The sequence below is a fragment of the Elephantulus edwardii genome, unplaced genomic scaffold (genome assembly GCF_000299155.1).
Source record: "Elephantulus edwardii isolate Elephantulus edwardi_28Jun2011 unplaced genomic scaffold, EleEdw1.0 scaffold00013, whole genome shotgun sequence".
NCBI lineage: Eukaryota > Metazoa > Chordata > Mammalia > Macroscelidea > Macroscelididae > Elephantulus > Elephantulus edwardii.
The window spans coordinates 3158498-3166300 of NW_006399763.1; the positions used below are offsets into that span (position 1 = coordinate 3158498).

The 7803-nt window shown below is 38.5% G+C and overlaps 1 pseudogene; it reads right to left on the bottom strand.

Annotated features, from left to right (window-relative positions):
- The window catches only part of LOC102876520, a 3725-nt pseudogene extending 901 nt beyond the window's left edge, over positions 1 to 2824 (bottom strand).
- Positions 2825 to 7803: the final 4979 nt, after the last annotated feature.

Here is a 7803-nt window from a genome sequence, read left to right on the forward strand (position 1 = left end):
GACTATTCTCTCCCCCATAGACTTCAATGCCGTAAACATATTTCATCCAGTTTTTCTCAGTCTTACCCCCACCCCAATGCCAGCCTCATTCCATTTTCAAGCGCAGCGGCGGCCACGGATGGCGGGGCTGGTGCGTGCGTCACCGTGCCTGGTGGAGCTCGTTTCGCCGCTGCCCCTGGCTCTGCGGTCGCCGCCCTAGACGTTTTATTTTATAACTGAAAAAAATTCTCATTCCTTTAAAAGTTACTAGACCTAGAAAAACTTTACTAATTCTTCAAGGGGGGGGGGGAAGGGGGCTCTCTCTGTACAAACATATTACGGAATAAAAACAGGGAGAATGTTATCAAACCATTTTGTGAGGCTAAAATAATCTTGACATCAAAACCAGAAGAGAACAAAAGAAAATTTTAGGTTATCTGATTTATGAACAGAAGTGTAAAACATGAACTAATATATTAGAAAAGTTGAAACTTTGTGTGAGTTTTAGGAGTATGACAATACTAGATATCATCACTCCTAGTATTCAGTGTTGTACTAGAGATTCTTCACAATGAAGTAAGGAGAAGAATTTAAAAGAACCAGGATATAGTAGACTTCTGAATTATAAACAATTGTTGAAGGAAAAAAGGATTTTACTAGACTATTAAGTAGTTCACAGATTCATTGTAAAAGTTAAAAAAAAACAGATTCATGACTTAGCTCCCAGGAGAAGTCCATCTAAGTTGCAAAAGTAGCCTGAAGAGGAATTTTTGTTGTTGGTTTTTTTCCCCCTCCCCCTTCCCTTTTTTTTTTTTTTTTTAATTCAAGATCTGTAGCACCCCTCCAGGAAAGAGGAAGCACACTGAGGCCTCTCCTAGGTCTGAAGTGGATCTTTTCTTTCTCTCCCTATTATGAAAGTCTCACTTGTTAAGGAAGGTGTGACTGTTTTTGGTTTTTTGAAGAGGAATTTCTTGAGGCTCTACCATTGAGCCCCGACTTACCACTAGACCATCATCACTTGGCAGCTCCTAAACCTTGACTGTGACTGTTGTCTCTGCTGACACTGTTGCCAGTTCTGCTTTAGGAGCTTCGCCACATTAATCAATCTCAACAGCAAGGAAGCCTGGCAAAGGAAATGTGTAAGCTTCTGTAGATTTTATACTATCAATGATTTATTCATTGCAAACACCTTTATAAAAAAATACAAACGGCGACAACACACATGGACCTGGCCTGATGGACACACAGAAATCAGACTGACTACATATCTCTGTGTAAAGAGTATTATTAGCCAAAACCAGGCCAAGACTGACTATAGGGCTGACAATGAATTTCTCATGTTGGGTTCAAACTGAAGCTGACGACTATGAAAACAAGTCCATGAGAACCAAATATGATTTTGACTCTAACCCACAAAAACACAGCCATAACATAATGTAAGACTAGAATTATGCACCAGAAATTTTTGCTGTCTTTGTCCCATCTCTTTAATTTCCCCCAGTCTCCAAGGTAGAAAAATATGATCATATAAGTTCTGTTCTTCATATGCAATAAATATGCCAAACTAGACAAACATTAGATCTCTTATTCTCAATTCCAAATTTTCCTGAAAAGTTATTGTTCAGGACAAGCTGCATCTAGAATGGGAGTTGGGGGTCATGATGTATAACTGTGGCTTTCAGCGGCTATCTAATGACCATGTGGCTGAGAGAAATAAGATGTTTATACAGAAGGGAGCTGGGAGGTAAAACGCAATAGACATCCTCTATAAGATCATTTTCTACCTTCCTAATGGTAAGCTGATCTTCAAGGCAGCCTTCTAGAGACCATATAGAGAAAAGGGATGGAGATTATTAAAACAGGTTAGCAAAGGAAGGAATTTTGAGGCTGTTGGCCCCCCCTTTAAATTAAACCACTGTTGTTGTGTTGTGTCAGGCAGAGTTGGAAAAGACGCACACCTTACCCTCCAGCAGGTTTTCAGAGGCAGTAAATCACAAGAGAACTGACTGCCCATTTTTCTCCCACAGAGCAGCTGGTGACAGAACTGTACCTTTGCCGTGGCAGAGCAATTCCTTACCACCAAGCCACTAGAGTTCCCTAAGTCAAACCATATGTATGATACAAATTCCAATATAGCTCATTATTGAGTCATTCTTACACAAAGGTATTTCATTGACTGAGAAATTTGCTCCTGGGTTTCGAGACATCTTCAAATTCAAAGATGCATTTACTAGCCTGATCAAGTTTGTAGAAATTAATCTTATTCAGAATACTTGAAGTGACTATATGTTCAGGTAGTGACTCAGTTGTTTCTATCTTGTAAGCCAATACTTTCTTACTTGTTATGTGCTGTCTAGTCAGAATGAACTCATAGGTGACCCTCTAACAGGTCTTCAGAAGTTTTAAACCTCACAGCAGACTGCCTATCTTTTACCAGTAACAGCTGGTAGATTTGAACCATTTGCTTTTGAGTTAGCAAAGCAAGTCCTTAGCTCCTAGGCCACTAGAGTTTCTATTCTTGCTTGAGATCCTTTAATAATATTCAGGGGTTTATAAAGGAAGAATTGAGGATCCATAAGCTATTTTCAACATTTCATACAGCCTAAAGAAATCATGAATCTACCTGGCACCAAATTTGATGTTGTTGTACCCTGTTGAGTTGGAACCAACTCATTGCTGGCCCTCCAATGGGCTTTCAGAGGCAATAAATTACACAGGAGACCACACATCTTTTTCCTGCAGAGCAGCTTGTAGATTAAAACCATGTGCCCGTGGATTGGTAGAACAACTCCTTACCACTTGAATCAACATCCTTGATATTGTCAGGTACAATCAGGAGACACATTGCATTGGACAAGTGTGTTGTCAGGGGCATCTCCAAAATACTGAGGAGTAATGATGTTAGTTTGAAGACTAGGGTGTGCCTGATTCAGGCCATGGTCTTCCCAATCATCTGCTACACATCAGAGAGCTGGACAATGAATAAGGATGACAGCAAAATAATCGATGTCTTTGAGCTGTGGTTCTGGAGAAGAGCACTGAATATGGACTGCCAAAAGAACAAACAAATGTCTTGGAGAGAGTTGCAGCCAGGGTGATCCTTGGAGGCAAAGATGGTGAAGCTTCATCTCTCATACTTTGGACATGTAGCTAGGTGAAGCTGTTCCTTGGAAAGAGACATCATGCTTAGAAAGATGGAGGGTCAGCAAAGGAGAGGAAAGCCCCCAATGAGAGGGATTGACACAGTGACTTTTGCAATGGGCTCTATTGTGTCAGAGATGATAAGGATAACACAAGATAGGGCAGGGTTCAAGTTTCCTGTTCACAAGGTCCCTATGAGTCACACTTGACTCTGTGACACCCTCAACAACAAAGAAGCTCTGATGCCCTAGCAGTAAGGAGCTGTGCTACAATCACAAAGGCATGCAGTTTCGGTCCACCTTCTGCTCTGTGGAAGAAGTATGGGCCATCTCCACCTGGGTAATTAAACTCCTTCTGAAAACCCACTGGAGGGTGAGCTATAAGTCAGTTCCAATGTGATGGCAGGCAACCACAACAAAACAAAGACAGACTGTCAAAGACATCCAACTTTTCTGCTTTAGAATGAAATTATGCTGACTTTGGGCAACAAGACTATTATCCCATGCTGATCTTAAAGTCTAATGGACAGGTAGATGGATAGTTATCTTTTTTGGTTATATAAAGAAATTCTGGGTAAATGCCACCCTGGGAGAAGTGTGATTTTAATAACATTGTATATGGTCATTGCTATTTAATCTATATTCTAAAGACAACAAAAAAAGATAAATTTAAGACTGAAGTTTACCAAAATCACCTCTCTCTCCCCCGCACCGGTCATTTTTAAACATGAAATAACTAGTCTCCCCTCTAAACTGATGACCTAAACAAACAAAAATTTACCTTTTTCTTAAACTAATGTAAAATGTGATCTATCATTTCTCTAGAAGATATACTAATTGGGATAATATATTCCCTTAATGACAGAGATGTATGGTTGTAAATTGTTCCCAGAGATACTCTGCCTTTAGAGAATGATTTCTGGGTCATTCTGTGAGTATTGAGATCTTCTATGTTTAGGATTTCCTGCAAATTTCTTAAATTCTTAGTGTTCACAAGTACTTTGCTATTTACTCATCTTCACCTCATTAGTTCCTCTCTACCTAAATGTAAGAACAAGAAGAAAGAATTGGTAAAAGTTTCCCAGATACCAATTATCTCCTTGTAGTTCAAGCTGTCAGAAACCTTTCAAGTCCTGTTGCTGATTGCCTTTGAGTTAGAACCAATTCATAGCTGACCTTCCAGTGGGTTTTCAGAGGCTATAAATCACACAGCAGATTTCCTGTCCTTGTCTAGCGCTGACCAGCTGTTGTATATACAATTGTCAACACAAAGGCCTAAAATAAACTTCAATTCAAAGCAAATACCCAAGAAATGTCAATAGGTCAATGTCAGCAGCCTTTAGCACATCTGTCACCTCATGTTCTTAACTCAATTGCTCTTCCAAGTCAATTTTGAGAAAAGTAATTCCAGTTCAGATGAGAAGGGGTATAATTTCAACATAATTTTTAAACGTACCTTCAACTTCAAGCTTGAAAATGATATATCTAGGTTTGAAAAGTAAGCTAAACGGATTAGAAACAATGCTGAAGATACAAATTCTGATCAGAAGTGTTAGCTCCCTAAAACATTCTTGGAAATATAAAGTTACATATTCATTCCAAATCAATCCATACATGATTCATACATCACTTTGCAGATGTGCATCTTTGTGAGGATGTACAATGGGGTAAGAATTGAGGTAGACAGGGCATGCATTAAAGGATATATATTTCCTAGTGGCACAGTTTGCTGCTAACAGAGCCTACCAGCCAGCTGAGGCAGTTGGTTTACACAAAGATTTACAGTCTTGGAAACTTTATGAGCCAATTCTACTCTGTCCTAGTCTCCATGAATGGGAATGGATTTAAAGGTTTAAAGGTTAATATCTTCTCACTCTTACAAGTTTGTACAGGGTATCCTTTGTGAAAAAAAATGTAGTGACAGTCTCCCTTTCTTCCTTGAAGCATCTGTGCGTCTTTCTTCCCTAGATAAAATAAGCTTTTTTTAGTGAGCACTTAACAAGGAAGAGGTTCAATGTAACAGGCAATCATGCTATTTTAGAAAGCTTCCTCTGAAATTAAGTTTACAAGTGATAGCATTTTAAAGAGTTGTAAGTTGCAACAAGTGAGCAGTTTAAAAATGTAACATTTCATTTACAGGTTCAGAGTAGCTCTCAATTCACTTACTAGTATACTTCTAATTAAATCTTAATTGTACCATTCATTATGACATGAAAGAAACATTGTTATACTATATTCATGAGAAGAAATCAAGCTGGTCCTCATAAAGTGGCTAAACCATAGAAATGGAATAAAACTATATGGAAATGATCCTTACAATTAAAATGGCTAAAATTTTAATTTGCATAACTATAAAATTATAATTTTTATGAGCCCACATGACTTAAATATATGTAATAGTAAATCACTAGAATGCATGAGAAACCCCAATAGATAGCAAAATGTAATAAAAATATTTTAATAATGTAATAAACTCTAAACTGTTAAAGTCAAAAGAAGAAAGGGTAAAAATATAAGTATCCTCTGACCATTTTCATGTGGGAGGGATTTTGTTTGAATTATAACATAATTGTTACATTTGTCTCATTATATTTCTTGACCTGCACTTAGGTAGTTTACATTTTAAAATTAGTATAAAACAGCTTTCAACAATCAATTCCCCTTCCATTTTTAATTCTTCCTATTATCAGTACAGTAGAGTGTACTTCCTTGAAGATTTATATATCCAGCCTTGGAAACCCTAAGGGGCAGTCTACTCTGTCTTAGAGGGTCACTATGAATCAGAATCAATAGCAGCCAAATTGATAAATTCATTATTCAGACAGCTAATTATTTTTAATTTAAATGATCATTTTTGTTATGCTTGTTTAAAGTTATTTTTAGCAATGTAATAGATTGACAGAGCCAAGTGTAGAAGAGGCCATGGCACTAGAGACATCATGACCAATGTCACATGGATCTTGGCTGAAAACAGAGAGTATCAGAGGAATGTCTGTGTTTCAATGACTACGCAAAGGCATTTGACTGTGTGGATCACAACAAAATGTGGCTTACCTTAAGGAGAATGGGAATCCTAGAACACTTGATTGTGCTTATGCGAAACCTATACTTGGACCAGGAAGCAGTCCTTAGAACAGAGCAAGGAAACTATGCATGGTTCAAAATCAGGAAAGGAGTGTGCCAGGAATGCATCTTGTCTCCATACCTTTCAAACTATATTTGGAACAGATCATTTGACAGGCTGGGCTTCATAAGGAGGAATGTGGCATCAGGATTGGAGGAAGATTCATCAATAAGCATCAAGATCAGAGGAAGATTCATCAACAACTTGCATTAAGCAGATGACACAACCTTGCTTACTGAAACTGAGAAGGACTTGAAGCATTTGCTACAGAAGGTCAAAGACTATAGTCTTCAATTGGGATTGAAGCTCAATATCAAGAAAACAAAAATTCTCACAGCTGAGAATATCGGCAGCACCAAGATGGATGGAGAAGAGATTGAGGTTGTTAACAGTTACAGCTTGCTCAGCTCCACAATCAACACTCTTGGCACCAACAGCCAGGGAATCAAAAGATGAATTGCATTGGGTAAAATCTGCTGTCAGAGACCTCTCCAGAGTGCTAAAGAGAAACTATGTCAGTCTGGAGACTAAGGTGTGCTGATCCAAGCCTTGGTCCTCACAATTACTTGCTATGCATCAGAGAGGTGGACAATGACTATGGATGACAGAAAAATAGATATCTTTGAGTTACGGTGCTGGAGAAGAGTATTGAACATATTATGGACTGCTAAGAGAACAAACAGGTCTGTCCTGGAGAGGGTGAAATCAAGCTACTCCTTGAAAGCAAAGATTTTAAGGCTGTTATACATACTTTGGGCATATTGCTAGGAGATACCAGTCCTTGGAGAAGGACATCATGCTTGGAAGGGTGGAGGGGCAGTGCAGGAGAGGATGCCCATGGATGAAATGGATTGACACAGTGAGGGTGGGTGTGTCAGAGATAGTGAGATTGGCTCAGGATAGAGCAGGGATTAGAGCTATTTATCGTGCATAGGTGCATAGGATCACTATGGATCACAGTAGACTCAATGGTATATAACAACAACAACAACAACAACAATTTTTAAAATACTACCTTTCTTTCCTCTAATTTAATTACCTCATACTTACTCTCTAATCCACAAATTAACACCTAATTTGGAGCATCAGTATCTACTGCTATCTAACAAGTTGCTCCAAAATCAAAACGGTTTAAAACAATATTCAATATCACACTATTTCTGTGGATCTGGAATCTGGATCCTGTAGCTCAGTATTGTTCACAAAGATGCAAACAAGGTGTCAGTTCTTTTAGTAAAACCTGAGTGAGATATTAATATTATTGTTTGATAATTTCTGCATTCCACTGGATTGTTTTATGCACACAACATGGATCCTTCCAGTCTTGCAAATTTTTAGCATAGACAAATGAGCATGTTTCAATTGGAATTCCATAAATTCTTGAAGAATTGCACTTTTGCCATGGCCTTCAGTGCAGCTTGGGCTTCTTCCTTGAATACTACCAGTTCTTTTTTTTTATTATTGGGAAAAACATATTGGGGGTACAAGGAGGTGAGGGTTGGGGGCAGAAGGGTGAGGATGGGCCAGGATGCAGTTGCAGAGCTGCACAGTTTGGTTGGT